Genomic DNA, 19,911 nt, shown 5'->3' on the forward strand with positions numbered 1-19,911 from the left:
CCCCCCATTACATAGGACTGGTTCAGACATTAACATTTTTTATTCGTTGCCTTTTCCTTACTGGTTTTGGAGGGTTGGATCTTCCTAAGTATGGGAAAGTGGGAGGGAGAATGTATTTAACTAGTTAACTTCATTTATACCTTGTCTTTCTCCCCACGGGGGGGGGCCTAAACTGGCTTACATCGTTCTCCTCTCTCCCATTTGTCCTCACAACAACCCTGTAAGGTAGGTTAGGCTGAGAGTTGTGACTGGCCCAAGGTGAGCTTCTATGGCCAACAGAGGGATTCGAACCTGGGTCTCACAGATCAGTTCAACACTGGAACCACTTCACCCCTTTGGCTGTTGAACAGAATAGAATCGTTTTACTGGGGTGGGGGGGGCACTTCAATTCCATTGCTGTGATATAGTCAGTTGGTGACATTTCAGATATATAAGAGGCATTTTTTCTCTTTCATGACCTGTGGCAGCGGATCAGATGGGACTGATGCCGGGGGCTGGGGGGCTCTGTGTGTGACGTTTGTTCCAGAGAGAAATACGGGCATAACTCCTGCAACACAAGTTTTGAGTTTGTGAGACACCCAGGTGGAGAGTGCGACTAAACCACACCATACCACATCTCCACCCCCAAGGAATTTCCTTTGGTACTTTGGTATGAACTGATCTCAGTGTACTGGGCCAACAGGAAAGATTGTTGCATACATGGCTCGCTCGGGTGAGCTGTGAGATGAAACAGCACCCCCTCCCCTCCAGTGGGGGTAGAGTGCCCTCAAGTCATAGCGGCCATATAGCGACCTTGAGCTAGGTTTCCATGGCAAGCGGCCGACAGAGGTGGGCTGCCATTGCCTGCCTCTGCAACCCTGGTCTCCGTTGGAGGTCTCCCATCCAATTACTAACCAAGGCCGACTCTTCTTGGCTTCTGAGACCAGACGAGATCAGGCTCACCTGGGCTATTCAGGTCAGGGGTCTTCCTTTCAGAGGCCCCTAAAAATTGGCCAGATTACCTTCACCCGTCAAGGATTATCCCATTGTCCCTCAATCAGACGGGTGCAGGCTTTATTGGAGAGGCTGGTCTTTAAATGGAGGTGCCTAAGGCAGTTTGTAAAGAGCTCCTGAATGTATACAATGAAAAACTGTAAAGACTTTGCAAAGGTTCCTCTCTCTCTGTTGACTTTTTAAATTCTCAGCAGTGCGTGACTTTTCCTTTAAACAAGCATAGCAAAGAAAGAGAACAGCAGAGGTGTTGCCGCATGATTGGGTTCCAAAGACCGGAGGAAACATAATCAGGAACAAGAATAAGATCTGTTTTAAGTTCATGGCAACCTCTGGTGAGCTGCGAGATGAAAGGACGCCTCCCCTCCACCTCGAGAGACCCCTAAGGGACTTGGGTGAGGTCCCCAAGAGCATGTGCCGAATACTTCCACCCAAGAGGGAGTATCCCACTGCTGGTCAGACGTGCCAGAAGAGTGTGGGGTTTTCTGTGGACCCTGATCTTTAAATGGAGGAGCCTAAAGCATGTTATAAATAACAAATAAACAGAATTGCAGAGTCGTTGCCCCAAGAGAAGCTTCGGTGAAGGTACAAGAGAAGTGGACACCCACCCAGGGAAATTTAGAAAAAATATTTCTATAGAGGCAAAAAGCTCAAAGGTTTATACAGTAGGTGTGCTCAACAATTTTCATAAATATCGTGCATTCATATGTGCAAAACATTCATAAGTCCATTAATACAAAATTTAACAAAGTCAAACTAGAGAGTGCATGCCCTCTTCCAAATCCTTTTAAGAACAGGGAAGGTGCTCCAGGGCCAAAGAGAGGAGAAGGTAAGTATAATTCAGTGAGAGTAATTGTAGCAGTTCTTATTCCTTTCTTGCAGGGGTTTTCCAAGATGTTACGCTGAGGATCCAACACGGAGGTAGCCCTAGCTGGGGCCGGCTGAAAAGCAGATTTCATCATAGAGACTTCCTCAGAGGCATGATTGAAGGCATCCACGTTGTTCTCTGGGTTCCAAGAAATGAAAGCGCTGAGCCAGGAGATCCTGCAAAGCCCCTGGAATAGGGCAGGCAGTCTCTAGTTTGACTTGTCTGTACTGGGAAATTGCCCTCTTACTGGGATTACCAAGATAAGCTTCAGTATGAAACTGTTGTACTTAGATAAGGGAATGCCTAACTTTCCCCGTTTGTCTGATAAATTCAAATCCCTTTTCTATTGGACTGGGTAATGAGACAACTTCATAGAGGGATCGCACCTCTTCCTTAATGGTTTCTCAGGAAAGGGGGTGCGCCGTTGCCCCCCAACTTCCCAGCTGTGGATCCCACAAATTAAAAACCCTTTCTTACTGGTTCTGCGCAATGAGATGAGTTCATAGAGGGGTCACGTGACACCCTTGGAGACCTCTTGGGGTCTCATAGGTTAGGGGTCATTTCTTCCCACGCATGTTAGAAATTCCAGGGCAAAGAAAAGTGGGACTTAGGCCCCTCGAGAGGGTGGCGCACCTGTCACTGTTTTGTGATGCTTCCATTCCAGAGAAATTACGCTGATTTATTTCTTCATATTTTGCAATGGGTTCTCAAGTATTACTTCTCTATCAATGTTTTTTTATTATCAAAGACAATACTAAAATAATCACAAAAAGGAATTTAAAAAAGCAATTCTTAAAATAATTTATTTTTGCATAATGAACAGCACTTCATTTGAAACAAACAAACAAAAGTGGGACAAAATAAATGTCAAAATGTCTCTTACTATATAATCGAGTAAACTTATTCAAGACAACTCACCTTCCTACCCTGGTGCACCACCAGAGGGCGCTGCCGTGGAGGGAAGCCCAGGCAAGGCACCAGGTCCCTCCAGAGGATGGAAATGCCCACCCCCATTTCAACCCAGTTGGTATTAGGAGCAGGGCAGGTGGCAATGCCCGCCCCATTTTACCTGGCCTGTATCAGGCATGGAGCAGGTAGCAAAGCCCACCACCCATTCACGTGGTTGAGGTCAGGCGTGGAGAAGGAGGCAATTCCTGTTTCCCCTTCACCTGGCTGGGGTCAGGAGCAGAGCAGGTGGCAATGCCCCCCCCCTTTACCCGGCCTGTGTGAGGCATGGCGCAAATAGCAAAAAACCCCACCCCTTCACGTGGCCGAGATCAGGCATGGATAAGGTGGCAATGCCCACCCTCCTCCTTCACCGGCGGGGATCAGTGACGGAGGAGGAGGGAATGCCTGCCTGTCCTCTCTCCCCTTTCTAGAGCCCGTTGTATTTTTTTCCCACAATGGGCTTTGTTGCTAGTCTTTTCATAGAATGTTTTACAAATTCAACTCTCCTGCTGGGAAAAGAGGAACTAAAACTTACCACGTCATGCTGGTAAATTCTTTGCATATTTGTTTTTAGCATCGACCACCACTGCTGTCTATGCATCTTGTTATATACAGTGTGTGTATGTATGTATGTATGTATGTATGTATACACACACGTGTCCACTGTACCTTGCTTTAGATATTACAGGAAATGGCTGAAGAATTATGTTGATGCTTAAAGGAACATTTTATTAAACCAACTGTTAAAGGAACATTTATTTATGTATTTATGTGGAGTGGAGAGAGCTCTCACATCAGAGTTGACTTACGGCGACCCCTGGTGGGGTTTTCATGGCAAGAGACTCACAGAGGTGGTTTGCCATTGCGTGCCTCTGCAACCCTGGTCTTCGTTGGAGGTCTTCCAGCCAATTACTAACGAAGGCCGACCCTGCTTAGCTTCTGAGATCTGAGGAGATTACGCTCACCTGGCTACTCAAGTCAGGGTATGTATGTATGTATGTATTTATTATTTAACTTATATCCTGCCTCTCCACCATCTTCAGCGCTAGAGGTGGTTTACAGTATACCTATACAATACACTATTAAAATAATATAATAAAAATAACATTAAAACCAGTAATACACAATTAAAACAGAAATGCAAACATTAAAACCACTAACATAACAGAATACAAATATTAAAACCCATACATCTGAAAGGACAGAGCTACCCCTATCCACTCCACTCATTCCCATTGCCTATAATCAATCAATCATACAGAGTCAAGCCAATATATACATGAGAATCGGCCTCCAAATGTCAGGTGAAACAGGGCCTGGCCAGCCCTCCTGAATTTCCCCAAGGGAGCGAGTCTCCTCTGTTAATGCATTTCAGGGGGAGGGAGCCCCAACTGTAAAAGCCCTCCCCCTCTGGCCCAAGAGCGTCGAATGGCCCCGGGGCCAGGAACCACCCACAGACCCTGAATTGTGGAGAGACGGTCCCGTAAGTATGAGAATCCCCATGTTTGGTGGGAATTATTCAGCAGGTGAATTACAAGATACGATAGCAACTGCTGAATCTAACCGTAAAGGTTTCTGGCTAAACAAAATAATGTACTTGGCCTGGGACTGTGGAGAGCGCATTTCTTTGAAGGTTTGCGTGGATCTACGGAGCACACACCTGTGGGGCTCTTGGCACTCTGACAGGAACCCTGAGGATGCATTCTCAACCTGGACGGTCCCCTTGGGCTGTGGATGGGCCACACCCAGCTCCATGGAGAAAGAAGATCCCGTCTAGCACGCGCTTGCTTGATGGATGCAGCTTGGCCATCGTCATGTTTAGGGGTAAAAACATACCACAGAAGGTGTTCTTCTGGGTCGCAATGAGAGGCACACCTTGACCTAGTATTTCAGCAGCCAAATTCTTTGTTTCAGATTGTTGGCCCAATCTTGATTGCAGAGATTTGTTCATTCTGCTGCCCAACACCAAATAATGAAGCTTACTTAATGGGGAAAGGTGCTTGTTCTGGGTTTTGTTTTGGGTGGTGGTGTTGGGTAGCCGTTTTGGAGATCTGTTATCCAAATGCCTGCGACAACCGTTCTGGACCCTGTCGCAAGAGACAATGGCTACGTTCCGTCCTCGTCACCACAAACTATTTCTGTCTTTCCTGTTTTCGAAAACAGCCCTTGCCATTTCAGCCACAGACTGAGCTGAAGAAGCGAGCTGGGACTCACGGAAGCTCCTACCCTACCACAAATTTTGTTCGTCTTATAGGTGCTGCTGGACTCTTCCTCTTTTCTACTGCCACAAACTTGTTTGCGAAGGGCTTGTGATCTCTCCAGGCTGTAAAACCAGTAACACAATACACAAAACACAGTAACACAGGCCTGGATTTTTCCCAGCCTATCAGAGGTCTCCTATTTGCACCTCAAAAGTATCCTGTAAAGACGGCTAAACTGGGAAACAGCCAATTGCCTGCCTGAGGTCTCCTAGCGGGGGGGGGGGGCATCCAGTGCCCAGCCCTCTCATACCACCTGTGCCAAATGAAACCCCCCCCCCCCAAGCTGCCATGGCCAAGGGTTGCACGTGTAGTCTTGCTCATTCTGCCAGGGGTGCACCCATGACGGATGCATTTAGTGCCTTCAGCAATTAGGCACTTTTCAAACATCTTTTTTAAAAACCAGCCTTGCCTTAGATCTCATCTAAGAGTGACACGTAGGTACAAATCCTGCCTTGTTTGGGACGGGGACAGTTTTGTTGGCAGAGAGGAAAGAAGCACAGGGTCAGGCCTCCCCAGGGGTCTCCCAAGACAGCAGCTCCCGGTGTGTGTGTTTGGGGGGGGGGGACTGCTTACACTTTTCCCTTCCTTTCCTTCTTCTGTCCCCCACCCTCTTTGGTCCTGCAGCACCCCCTGCTGGCTGCTTCCTGCCCTGCCACAGTCAGCATCAGGTGGCTTCTGAGCAATCGTCCCCAGAGCAGTTGCAATCATGAGATGTGAGTCAGCAGCAAAAACTGTTAACGGAGACTCTAGAAACCTCTGGCTCACTCTTACCATGAGTGTTAAACCCCTGCGGGAGAGACAGATGAGTAAAGAGGGTTAAAACAGACTCCAGGGACAACTTCGGGTGTAACAAAGTTTAGTCCGGCCTGAGCTTTGGTAAGTCCGAGCCGACCGCAGAATCTGCTGGAGAAGACGGTCTTGATCTTGAAAGCCCCTCTGGACTCCTGACCTGTTCTGGGGCTACGGACTGACATGATTCCCCACCTAAAAGTTTTCGAACCCCCAGTCCAGAGTTCACACACACAAGCTCCAAGGCCCTCTCTTGCTGTTTTCAGGGGACCTCCGACTGACCCAAGATGCTAAAACTTATAATCACTTTTCCTAGCTAGGGTCATCATCCCCACATTTCATTATCCTCACAACAACCCTGCAAGGTAGAGAATTGGCTGAGAGAGGGTGATTGGCTCAAGGTTTCTCAGCAGTTTGAACCTGGTTTCCCTCCAGCTCTCCACACAGGCTCTCTATAGCACGCCACACCAAACTGACAGTGATAACAAACGTGTTTGTGATCCAACCCTCGTTTGATATTAAGTTGTGTTCATGCCATTTGTTATTTCAAGGAACAAAACCAAAGAGGAGAGAGAACAGTCCCTTCCCTCCTTTTTACTGTGTGAAATGAGTAGATTAGATTATTAGTAATCCAAAGGCTTGAACTGTCATCAAAATCAAAACAAAGTAAACCCACCTGCCAGATTAGGGGGTTCTCAGGGCAGCTTAGGAAAGGTGCTCCAAACTGCCCCAGTTTTCCAAGTATGGCCCCATTTTTTCATATTTTTAAAAAATCTTTGGGGCATCCTTGTTGAACAATCTCATTCTTTCCACCCCCCCCCCCCCCACTGCTTTGGCTCTCTTGAAATTCAGTCCCAGAGATGAGTTGGGATGTTTCTTATCTTTAGAGCACACCCACACGAATGCCCCTGAACATGACGGCCTCATGTGATGTACAACTGGCTGTTTTTCACGCTGCAGCTGCCGAGATGGCTTCTGGGCTGCCCACAGTAGGACGGACATGTTTTTGATGGTATTTTTTACCAGAACAACACATGGACACTTCCTTTGCTTTCGAAACTGGAATTAGCAGGCAACTGCCACATAACTGAACATGGCATGTGGATCAATGTATGCCCACCCCCATGGTATCAGAATCAGGGATGGGGTATGGACATCTTGTATTTTTATCTGTGAAGCCATGGAATAGATATGACCTGACGAAGCTGTCCCAGGGAGGCCCCCCCCCCCAGCTCAGCCATGTCAGTTTTTACGGCTCTCAGGCCTTTTCCAGCACCTGTTCTTTGAGTTCCCTTAAATGGAGATGCCAGAAATCGCACCTGGAGCCTTCCGCATGCAAAGAATTCTCAGCTACTGAATCATGCCAGCTTCCCACATGATAGGACATGTCACAATAGTGTTTCATTTCACACCAACAGTGAAGCTGATTAAAAACAGACAACTCATAAAAAGAGCCGAAAGAAACAGCAAATGAAGGGGCAGCCGGCCAAGTGACCTTGGGCCCCTCGCCCTCTCCGAGCTATCTCGCCCATGTGACAGGCGGGTGGGGGCAAGAAATCATGGGGAAATGATGGGTTTGAAATGTGCTGGGTGGATTTTGAATGCCTGAGAAGGTCCGGAGAAGTTTCCACCGGGTCCCTACCTCTTTGACAGAACCGATGGCAGGCCTGAACTGGCACATAGCACAGCGTCTACGGACAGAGGCCATCCCGCAGATATGTGGGTCCTAGGACGCGAAACGCTTCCGAAGGCATCAGCACCACTTCAGATGGGGCCCAGAAACAAGCAAGCAGCCCGAGCCCCTCCTGCGTTGTCTCGCATGCCCAGAAAGAAGGGGGTTCCTCTTTGCGTTTAAAAGTTGGCGGGGCTGAAACACGGACGAGGGGCGCGCAGGCAAGGGAGCAGAGCTGCTTGCAAGCAGAAACGGCGCTCAGTGCCGAGGTGCACGGCCACATTCGTCTGACTGACGCCCCGAGGATTCGTTTGTTGTCAGTTCCACACTCACGTATGCAAACACGAGAAAACTCACAAGTCTCTCCTCCTCCTGGGCACGGAGGCGTTTTTGCTGGAGCTCCGGCGCCCTCTGGTGTCCGAAGAAGGAAAGGCCGTTTCTTCCCACTCAGCTGATTTCCCCGAAAAGGTCCGGGCCGAGGGCGGAGCGGCGGTGCCGGTTCCCTTTCTGGGGCTTGTGTGTATTTTTGAAAAATGAAGTGGGCGGGACGTGTATGTGTAACCGACGCCTGGGGGAAATGCTAAGACACGATCATGGCTCAGGCGCAGCACAATGAAAGCGTGAAGAGTAAGGCCATTTTATGCAAAGTTCCTTCATTTCATTTTCATTTATTAGATTTGTAGTCTGCGCTCCCGGCAAGCAGGCTCAGAGCGGATAACATACAGATTAAAACAAGACACTTATATAATAAACAAAAACGAATAATATTATATATGATATATATAACTGGTAGCAGCAATAGCGTAGTTGTGAGTTCACGACCCTCCTTCCGCAGCGCTTATAACGCCGTCCCACACATAAGCATCATGGGTCCAGGGCGGTAGATGGCACCGGCATCCGCCGCCCTGTATGTTTCTATTTGCCTTCTTTGTAGCCTGCCATTCAGCTCACAAAGTTTAGCAATGCAATAGGAGCAGCACGGGGCGTAATAAAGGCTGAAATTAGATTAGACCTGCAGCCCCGGAGAGCCCAGACTGGTCCTCTCTTGTCCCAGCTTGGAGTATCTCATCTAAGCCAGTGCTTAGATGAGATACCCCCGAGGAAGGTTTAGGTTGCCAGCCCTTATCCCTTCTGACCAATTCCGCTTTACAGACTTCTGAATAATCTCCCCCCCCCCGTGTAGTTGCTGGGCTGTAATTCTATGGGGAAGGTGGGGTGTTGAACAACACTTGTCAAAATCTGTCAGGTGCAGATTATTAACTGGGTTTTCTGTGCTGCACACTCAGCCTGACAAAGAGTTCTGTGGGACCTGAAGGATTGCACTCACTTGCTTGAGACATTTTGTTCCAACCTAATAAAGAGGGATTACACACACACACACACACACACACCCAATTTTCTCTGTGGCCTATCCTGGCTCTCTAAATCTCACCTTAAGGACCAACTACATTCCTTTCCATATTGGAGGTCCCCTCCCCTCACCAGCCCCATAATTTGCTGTGCTCTCAATATTACTTTAGAGGCCCTGTCTGCCCAAGTGCATTGCAAGCGAACAGAGTTAGACCAGCTTTTTCTCCTATGATGATAAAGCACCCTGAGTTTTGAAGCTATGGGGCGCTGGTTAGTACTTGGATGGGAGACCACCAAGGAAGCCACTGGCAAACCACCTCTGTTCTCTCTTGCCTGAACCCTACACGGACCACTGTAAACAGGACTGCAACTTCACAGGGAGAAAATAAAATAAAAAATGGTGAACAAAATGTACTGAAAATCCTGGACAAAAAACGTCCTGTAAAATAACTCGATCAGAATGCCTGAACTTAACAACATGCAACGTTTGGAGGTTAATTATGTTGGGAGGTGCAGCGTCACTTAATGCGAGCAGACATCAGGAATTCAGAGGAGGTCAGGAGGGGTGAGACCCTTTCTGCTTTCTTCTATGCCCTCTGCGGCTGTCCCTTTGGCACTCAGAGCCAAGCTACAAGTGACGCCTGACACAGGTTGGACACTTGTCAGCTTCCCTCAAGTTTTGATGGGAAATGTAGGCATCCTGGTTTTACAGCTTGGCTCTCCATTGCAGCTGCAAGACCAGGATGCCTACATTTCCCATCAAAACTTGAGGGAAGCTGACAAGTGTCCAACCTGTGTCAGGCGTCACTTGTAGCTTGGCTCTGAGATTGCTCTTCTTAGGACTTCCCTCCTTCCGGATTCTTCATCTCTCCCTCCCCTTTGCCCGCTGTGAGAGCTGGCCGTGCCGTCTGCAATCTCTCACCAGTCCTCACCCTGACACAGATAGCAAAAGACCACTCTCTTCTCTATCAAGGACGGCATTCTCCGACAGTAAAGGCCGTCTATTTCTGTCCTAAAGGAACCAGCCCCAGGGTAAACATATTCCTCCAGCAGCTGGCCCCAAACATCTGCTGTGCAAATCTGCACTCGGCCAACAAATCCATTCAAAAGTTGTGCGTTTTTGGTGTGGGACTGAACAGGAAAATCCAGTTTAACAATGGTTTAATTTATATAGCACCAAACATTTTACGTTTCTGCATATATAGTAAAGAAACATAACCAAATTACAAAGGTGGGCAGCTGCATAGCCACATGCCAAGAGGCCGTGCCTGCAGTGTACCTGGCCGGGGAGGGATTCTGGATCTCAGCTCTCCCTGAGCTTATAAGGCCTCCAACAGGCAAAGACTCCCTTGTCGGGAGGAGGAGGCCTTGCTCCGGCTGGGGTGGCTGCTTCGCCCAGGGACTGCAATTTGAGGCAGAAAACGGTTGCCGTAGGGGGGGGGGGGCTCTACAGTATTATAACCCATTGAGGTCCCTTGGCTACCCAGATCGTGTCCTTCCCAGGCTGTAACCACAAACATCCAGGAATTTCTCAACACTATATATTCTACATTTCTGCAACTTTTGTTTAATAACAACACCCAGTCTGAGAGCCCTACACATTTGCTATTTTGTAACTTTCTGGTCACTGAAAACGGGTTTTCGTTTGTTGTCAGTTCCACACACAAGTATGCAAACACGAGAAAACTCACACACACGTCTCTCCTCCTCCTGGGCGCGGAGGCATTTTTGCGGAGCTTCGGCGCCCTCTGGTGTCCGAAGAAGGAAAGGCCGTTTCTTCCCACTCAGCTGATTTCCCCGAAAAGGTCCGGGCCGAGGGCGGAGCTGCGGGTCGGGCGTCAGTGCCGGTTCCCTTTCTGGGGCTTGTGTGTATTTTTTAAAAATGAAGTGGGCGGGACCTGTATGTGTAACCGACGCCTGGGGAAAATGCTAAGAGCTTGAAGATTAAAGATATTTTATGCAAAGTTCCCTCATTTCTGAGCCGCAAGCAGGTTCAGAGCGGATAACATACAGATTAAAACAATACAATTATACAATCAATAAAAACTAATAACATTATATACAATATATATAACTGGCAGCGGCAACAGCGTAGTTGTGGTTTCACGACCCTACTTCCGCAGCGTTTATTTATGCCGTCCCACACATAAGCATCATGGGTCCAGGGCGGTAGATGGCACCGGCATCCGCCTCCTTATTTGTTTATCTTTGCTTTCTTTGTAGCCTGCCCTTCTCGCAGATCACAAAGTTTAGCAATGCAATAGGAGCAGCACGGGGCGTAATAAAGGCTGAAATTAGATCAGACCTGCAGCCCCAGAGAGCCCAGACGGGGCTTCTCTTGTCCCAGCTCCGAAGCTGAGCAGAGTCAGCGCTTAGTTGGGATACCCCCGAGGAAGGTTTAGGTTGCCAGTTTTCATAGAGGGCTCGATTCAAGAAGCAAATGAACGCCCACTGACTTTGCAGCCCTCCCAACTCTTCTACTTACCACATTTGGATCTTCTCAGCCCTGCTTGTTATCCCTACAGCAGCCCTGTAAGGTAGGACAGGCTGCATGAGGACAGGCCCCGGCAGGGGTCTGAACCCAGGTCCTCTCACATCCTGCAGAAGTAAAAAAAAAAAAAAACCCTCGACCCTCCTTTAATTTTTTTACTTACATTTCTGCAACTGTTTTTCATAGTGCAAGGAAAAAACTGTTTACACTTTATTTATTGTCCAATAGGAACAAGACTAGACAAGAAAGAGTGAAAAGGACCGGTTAAAAAAAAGACTTGGAATACTTAATGTTTTCTGACAAAGATGGGAATTGCTGGGAAGTGACGTGTGAACATCAAGAGGGCAAAGGAAGGAGGAGCGTGATGGAGCGAGTCGCTCACTGAGTGGCCTTGGGCCAATCCCCCTCTCTGAGCCTAACCTACCTCACAGGGTTCTTGTCAGGTGTGACATTCAGCGGGTACAAGAGGCAGAGAGTACCAGTAAGAATGTGCCAACCCCCCCCCAACCCCCATGTTCTGCTCTGAGTCCTCTTTTCCTGAAAGAGAAGACAAGTAAAAAAATTAAGTTACTTTCACTACTAGTTGTCGTGAGAATTAAACGGAGCCATGCACCTGGCTCCTTGGAGGTTGGAATGAAAATGTATTTTGTTCCCAGCTTTGCCTGGTGCTGCCATATCCACCTCCCTCTTGAGTTCTTGGCCTTCTAGTCCCCGCTTTGTCATTCCCTCCCTCCCTTCTTCTCTTTGTCCTTCTGCATGTATATGTCTTCCCACAGCAGGTGACACTTCATGCCTCTGGTGAAGCAGACTCTGGTCTACAAAAACTTTGACCACAGTCCATCTGCTGGTCTTTGAGGTGCCCCCAAGGGACTCTTGGCTGCTTTAGCAACAACAGACCAAGGCTGCTGCATCTCTGGAACTCGGTCCCAGGTTGTGCAAATGCTCCAGGCCTCCTCCTGTGTTTACACACCAGATCAGAACCAAGAGCACATAAGCTGCGTGATGCGTGATCCGTTTCCCCAAAGCTGCATCTGACACCCCAAGATATTTTATTTATGTCATTTATAGTCCACCTTTCTCACTGAGACTCAAGGTGGATTACACAGGATGAGATTAGTACAATCAGCATCAAGGACATTTCCATAAACAATAACATGGGGTTAAATAAACACAAGTTTACAAAGACATAGCATTCGAAAGATTCCAGAGTAGAAGAAATACATTGAACATAATCAGTTCTACGACTGACATTAGACAACATGGAGCGCTGGTTGTACATAGGAGTACATATTTAAAGCAGCAGATAATATGTAAGGCAACATAGTGGTGGTGAAGTTTATGGTCCCTAACTCTTTAACGAAGGATCTGAGACCCCATCCCTACAATACAGCCCTCCCATTTGAGTAAAAAACCTTTTTGCTGAATCAACCCTGGCGATCAATGGGGTGACAGATGTCGCAGCCAGATCGCCCTCACATCCAAGCCTTTTTGAATAATTCAGTTCTGCATCGTTTGCGGAAAGCCAGGAGAGTGGGGGTCCTCCTGACCTCCTCAGGCAGGTTGTTCCACAGGGTAGGGGCCACCACAGAGAAAGCCCTGTTGATTTCGCCCATGTGCAGCCTGGCACCTGCAGGAGACCCTGTTCAGATGAACAAGGCTGCCATAGAGGAGCACAGGGAGGGAGGTGGTCCCAGTCATAGGTATGCCGGACCAAGGCTGTGAAGAGCTTTGTATGTGATAACTAATACCTTGAACTGAGCATGGTAAACGATGGGTAGCCGGTGGAGTGACTGTAGGATGGGAGTGATGTTCATGCTGCTGCTCGCTCCTGATAACAGTCGAGCTGCAGCATTTTACACTAATTGGAGCCTCCTAGCTAACTTAGATGGGAGACATAGGTATAGAACATTACAATAGTCGAGCCTTGATGTTACCATAGCGTGGATCCAGGTGGCCAGGTCGAGATAAGAAGCCATCTTCCAGGCTAGAGTGAGGTTGTAGTAAGCATTTTTTGTGGCTACCTTGTTTGTCTAGTAGTAGCGCTACATCCTAGTAGCGCTATAACTCCTAAGAAAAAGGAACCATGCTTGATCCAAGTGCTTTGGAAAAGTCTCCATTCGACAGGGAGGATCAGGGCCATTTCCACATGGCTTACCTGAAGCCGTGCAATGTTGCGAATTGTGCCAGGGAAAATGCAAAATATCGCATTTTCTCGCACGAGTTTTGCGGGACATCGTGCAAAACTCGCGTGAGAAAACGCGGTATTTCGCGTTTTCCCTGGCACGATCCACAACGTGGCGGCATGGCGTGGCTTCAGGTAAGCCATGTGGAAACGGCCCAGGTGTCATGGCAGAGCGCTGGCTTTGCACGCAGAAGGAGCAAGCTCACTCTCCAGGCTAAAGGAGCTCAGGGGCAGCAGAAAGCAAGTGTGTGTTTAAGAGGGTTTGGAGGCTCACGAGCCCATCGTCTCTCTCTGTGCACTTTACTTCCCCATGTGCAATACAAACAAGATAACACAGATGATAGACAGGGCCGTCAACTACAACCTTCCCCCCCCCTTTGTTAAATAACCTTCCTTGATGGACTGCAGCTTACCTGGATGAAGGGGAGGGGGGCAGCCCTTCCCAATTGCCTTGAAGGCTTTCCAAGGGTCTTGCGGGAAAACAAAAGCATCCCCATAGCTCTTTGGAAGGAGCCAAGGCACCCCCCTAGTCCTCCTCTGCCATTCCTTTAATCTTCACCCGGGGGGACCTGCGAAGCTGGTCAAGGACAGCCAGTGCCCCACACGTTTGGGGAGGGGGCGGCTTTCTGTGCCCCATTCGCAACCCTCAAGACAACCGGTGAAAACCTGTCCGGATGTAGAAATAAGGAACTAGGAAGGAACCGACTCCAGCTGCCTTCTCCTCGCTGCCAGCGCAAATGCCGATGGTCCCAATCTCTTTCTCGGCTGGGATTCGGAGCCAGGCACTGCACAGAGCAGGGAAAGGCGGCAGAGCTTGCCCCGAAGCACTTACAAAACATGGAGATCAGCAAAAGGCTGGGGGGGGCCCTTTTTGCATGCCATGGGAAGGCTTTGCAGACACACTCACCTGCCCACAGAGGCACTGAACTGGGTGTCCCCTCAGCAGCTTTTCTTTTTCTTGGGGGGTGCCTAAGCAAGGGGGGAGCCAGAAGGGCTCACTGGAGGTTCAATACGGAGCCCGATCCTTCGGCTCCTGCTCTCTCCCACTTCTGCTGTTGGATATATTGCGCCTCCCAAGCGTGCTGCAGGGCTCTGCCTCCCATTGGCCCACTACTCACGAGGGATCTCACCCAGCTGGATCGGGACCCATGTAGTTCATAGTTCATTTGGGCCAGACTTGCAGAGCATTCATTTATTAATCGTATCCTGCCTTATCCCAATGGGGACCCAAAGAGACTGCCAACCGCGTTCTCTCCGCCTCCATTTTGATCCTTACATCCTGCATTTACACGTGCAAAGAGGGCGCCCTCTTTCTGTGGGGGAGTCTTCCCTCCAAGTCCTCTGACAGCATGCCCATCTAGACCCACAAGCTCTGATCCTGTCTTGGCAAGAGCTGAGATTTCTCTCCCTGCTGTTTCTTCAGGCATAGAGAAAGTGATTAGCCAAAAGTCACCCCGTGAGCGTCACAGCCAGGCAGCATTTGAACGCAGGACTCCCAACTCCTTGCCTAACCATCTACTGCACTCTGGCAGAAGCACCGTCTGTGAGTCACATAGGAGGCTTAACCTGGTTTGTGGGCTGAAGCTGATGTCAAATGTAGAGCTTATATTCATTTTTTCTCCATCTTTATTTTTATTTTATGCAAATGCGTAAGGACATAAGAAGAGTCCAGCTAGTCCAACCTGAGCAATCAGGCCGAATAAACAGAGCGTGGAGGCTGAGCGCTTCCCCTGAAGTTGCCTGCAGGCACTCATATTCACAGGCTGACTACCTCTGATGGTGGAGGTTCCCTCTCGTCACCATGGCTGGTAGCTCCTGATAGACCTCTCCCTCCACCATGAATCTGTCTATAAAGCTATGGAAAATACTCATGTCCTATTCCCCCCCCCAAGGCTACAAGGAAGTTAATCTACCCTCAAATGGATATGTCCAGTAAAATTAATAAATATTTATACAACAACTAAGCATCAAAAATGTAGTATAAACATTCCCAACAACAAAATGGTCATTCACAGAAGTATTTATTTGTTTCATTTTTTATCCACCATTCTCACTGAGATTCAAGGCAAGTTACAGAATTATAGAAACACTGTAAGGAAGACCTGCATAATACAGTAAACAAACAAGAGTCCAGTAGCAACTTTAAGAATAACCAACTTTATTATAGCGTAAGTTTTCGAGCGCCACAGCTCTCTTCGTCAGATGCATCGAGCTGTAGCTCTCGAAAGCTTATGCTACAATAAAGTTGGTTAGTCTTAAAAGTGCTACTGGACTCTTCACTATTTTGCTACTACAGACTAACACGGCTAACTCCTCTGGATCAGTAAGGCAATAAAGCCAGATTGCACCATTAGGCAATAAACAGATGCCAGAGACTTGGGTGTCTTCCACATAAAACAGAATTTTGTGGTTCCCCCATTGCTGGTGCAGGTTTCCCAACAGTTTCCCTCCCCCACTCTCGCAGAAGAGGCGACACACCTCCTCTGGGACACCTGAGATTTTGCAATTTTTTTAAAAAAAAATTGGCACTAGAATATCATAAAGTTGATATACCATTGTAGCTATAGGTACAGCAGGTTCTCTGAATTACCTGCTTTCATTAAAAAAGGTAAATCTCTACCGCTTCCTTTGCAAAGATATGCCTTTCCCCTTATAACTCTGCAAGAGAAAGGGCTAAAAAGAAAGCTGAGAATCCAGAGAACCTGCTACACCTATCAGGACAAAGGAAGATCTGAGAAAAGTCAGGGAAACCCCACGAGGGGAAGCAGGGGGAAAAGAACTGCTTCCCCAAATCACTGAACTCAGGGCAGATAATCTGTGCAGAAATGGCCTCGGACGACCCAGACACCCAAACAAAAACTCCCTCTGAAATGAGTGCTGGCAACAAGGTGATGTTCAATGTGAACAAGAACACAAAAACTGGTCTTCTGTTGTGTCTTTTTTGAGACCTCATCACAACTAGGAAAAGAGATCACACTAGCCAAATATTTATATTTCAAAGCAGCTGCTACAAGAGAAGAAAATGTAAATGGTTTCATAGCAAGCATCTAGACTCATGAAACACCATTTGCTTATATACTTTACATCATTTATATTCTGAATTTCTCTATGAGGTTCAAAGCACACGACACCATCGAAAACAATCACACCAATATAATATATACAGCCAGATGTGCAATAAAATGGGAACCCCAAATTAGGGACCGGTGCCATTAACAGCAGTATACTTCACACAACGAAACAGTGAAATGCATCCAACAAACAGGGAAAGAAAACTGGATTACAAAATTGCAGTAACAGTACAAAAGTGTAACATACACGACGAACCAAGGGATGAAAACGATACAAATTTTCTCATATACGATGATCCTATTCCCCTTTTTAAAAATGCCCTCTCTAACTTTTTGTTTTACATCATTTGTGGAACGACAAGAGTTGTGGGAGTCCCTTTGTGAGGTGGCAGCTTCAGGAATCTTAGCTCAGATTACCAATTACCGCAGTTAAGTATATGGGGAGAGGCAATTCTACTGATATATGGGTCATAGGCCCTGAAGGTGGTAACTGACACCTTGGACTCAAATAACTGATGGGTAGAATCACAGAATCATAGGGTTGGAAGGCACTTCTAGGATCATCTAGTCCAACCCCCTGTACAGTGCAGTAAATTCACAGCTACCTCCCCACACCCCCAGTGACCCCTGCTCCATGCCCAGAAAATGGCAAAATACCGTCAGGATCCCTAGCTAAACTGGCCTGGGGAAAATTGCTGCCCGACCCCAGGGTGGTGATCAGCCTTACCCTGGGGATGTAAGAAGGGGCCATGAGAACCAGTGGAGTGACTGCGGAACATGCATGTTCTGCCTGGAGCACCGATAGTATGTGAGCTGTGCTATTCGGTACCCACTGGAGTTTCCAAGTGGACCTCTTTGGTAGCACCAAGTGGGCTAGATAAAGAAATGGAGATCGGGGTGTAATCAGATAACAATGTGCTCTAAACCCACAAATGATCTCCCCAAAGGGCTTTACGTAGATTGGATAACACAGGAGGGGCTGTGGCTCAGCAAGAGAGGTTCTGTATTGCATTCAGAAGGTGCCAGGTTCAATTCCCAGCATTTCCAGTTAAAAAAGGACTAAGCAGTATGTGATATAAAGGACCTCTACCTGAGACCCAGGAGAGATGCCGCCAGTCTGAGTTCCCAATACTGATCCTGATGGACTGAGGGTCTGATTCGTAGGACTTCAGGGTCTGATTCGTAACATTCACAAGACATATGCGACACTGCGACTCCAATGGCAACCCCCTGAGATCTCTAAGGAAATATGTAAACCAGTCCAAAGCACATCGCTTAATCTCTACTTCTACCTCTAAACATCTCAACAAGATGGCCCAGTCTACAGTATGGGAGTCCACCAATAAATCCAGTAATAGCAACACCTGAGGCCTGTCCTTTGTCTACATTCCGGCAGAGATCATCATCAGCTAAGACCACCATCCCATAGCCTGGCCTGAAACCAGACTGAGAGGGGTCTGGAGCAGATGATTCATCCATGAAGACCTGGAGTAGTTCTGCAACAGTTCTCTCCAGCAACTTGTCCCATTTCAGGCAACAATTGGCCTCCTCATTCTTCTTTAATGATGGCTTTTAAAGTAACAGACAGATAAGTGCCTCCTTTAGCGGCAAAGGAAACACACCCTGAGTTAGTTATTGATCTATAATGATCACAGTTTCCTTCATCTGCTTCTTACAAGATTTCAGTAGCCAGGATGGGCACGGGGTCAGAAGAACAAGTGCTAGCCCTCACAGATCAGAACCAGAACCAAGGAAGAGTGGCCACGATACTAAAATCATTCTCCTCTGAAGCAGTGGTCATGGCAAAGGGGAGAGATCATTCTCCCACGTCGTGGCTTCAGAGAACAAAACAGTCCCAACCGAAACTGACAGACACCCCTCTGCAAAAATGGTTTCTTCCCACGGAGGTTCAACAGGATGGCACAAGTAAGAGTACTAAAGATTTGCAGTTCTGACCAAGGGCTCCGCATTTCCTGGAAAATCCTGGTCGCCTGCTGTGGTTCCTTTCACAGGTTCATGGGAAATCTTATCTGTAGAAAGCAAAAAGTGGAGCGTGAAGCCATCGTCATGGAAATTGGGGGGGGCAGATAAAATCAACTTGAAAGAAGCAAAAGGCCATCCAGTCCACCCCTCTGCCCTGAGAAAGGGTCACCTGCCCATTGGCCAACCCTAGAGTTGCCAGCCTCCAGGTGGAGCCTGGAGTTCTTCCAGAATCACAGATGATCCGTTCCCCTGCAGAAAATGGCTGCTTTGGAGGGTGGACTGCAGGGCATTATAACCCAATGAACACCCTCCTCTCCCTAAACCTTTCCCTCCCTAGGCTCCACCCCCTCCCCCAAATATCTAGGAATTTCCCAACCCAGAGTTGGCAACCCAAGCCAGAGACGAAGTGGATGCAGGGCTGTATTATCCCACGGCCGGGCCCCTCGGCTTTCAGGTATTTCGGGCCCCCTCTGGCACTTCAGTCTTTCACCCCACTACAGCTGACAGCCTGGTACAGTACGGACTAGGCGGCAGTACATAGCCCTAAATCCATTTTGAGGGTCTCCTGAAGAATTCTAGTCTCAACATTTAAAATGTTTTTATTGCGCGAGCAGAACTCTTCAGGAAAGGACATTTTGGGGGTATAATTGTTCAATACTGTAATATTTTGAACTGAATAAAATGTTTCTTATTCATTAAAAATATATAATTTATGGATAATTGTTTTAAGAGACAATTTGTTTCAGTTCAATAAGGAAGCAGTTAATTGCCTGATTAATAGAGGTTATATAAAAGAATCAACTAATTGTAATTTAAGTGGAGGTGTGCCTTACATTGACGGGCCCTTAGTCCCTGTGGGGCCCCTAGGCTTCAGCCTAGTTAGCCTTATGAACAATACAGCGCTGAGTGGGTGCAGGGAGAGGAGAGGAGATGTCCTGCAAAGAAACAGCTCAGGACACGACTCTAGGAAGTGAGCCAAGCCGCACATGGCCCTCAGGGTCACTAGCCTAGGCAAACTGGGCTGGAGGAGAAATTCACTCCTGGCTCCCACAATGTGGCCTTCAAACCAACTGTTCAACAGGAAGCCCTGTCCACTTCCCCACAGCTTCCCCCTTCTTACCATCGAGAGAGCTGTCCGATCCCTGGTTGTTTACTGCAAACGGGAGAAGAAAAGGGGGATCAGGGTCTTTAACTGGGTGGGGGGGCCATGGAGGGGAGGGTCCAATTACCACCCCTTCTTTTTCCTTCCCACCCATTCCAGCTTCTTCCTTTGCATTACGCCATTATGAATCAACTCTAAAGTCAA

The 19,911-nt window shown here is 47.9% G+C and overlaps 1 long non-coding RNA gene and 1 pseudogene across 1 annotated transcript; both read right to left on the reverse strand.

Annotated features, from left to right (window-relative positions):
• LOC129328021 (zinc finger protein 208-like) overlaps nt 1–19,911 on the reverse strand; it is a 255,638-nt pseudogene that overhangs the window by 207,047 nt on the left and 28,680 nt on the right.
• Nucleotides 15,554–19,814, reverse strand: LOC129326947 (uncharacterized). Its single transcript, XR_008596766.1, has 2 exons — nt 19,726–19,814; nt 15,554–18,652 (listed from the first exon to the last, which is right to left on the reverse strand). It is a non-coding gene; the product is annotated as an uncharacterized LOC129326947 (long non-coding RNA).

This window comes from Eublepharis macularius, chromosome 4 (assembly GCF_028583425.1).
Source record: "Eublepharis macularius isolate TG4126 chromosome 4, MPM_Emac_v1.0, whole genome shotgun sequence".
NCBI classification, from domain to species: domain Eukaryota; kingdom Metazoa; phylum Chordata; class Lepidosauria; order Squamata; family Eublepharidae; genus Eublepharis; species Eublepharis macularius.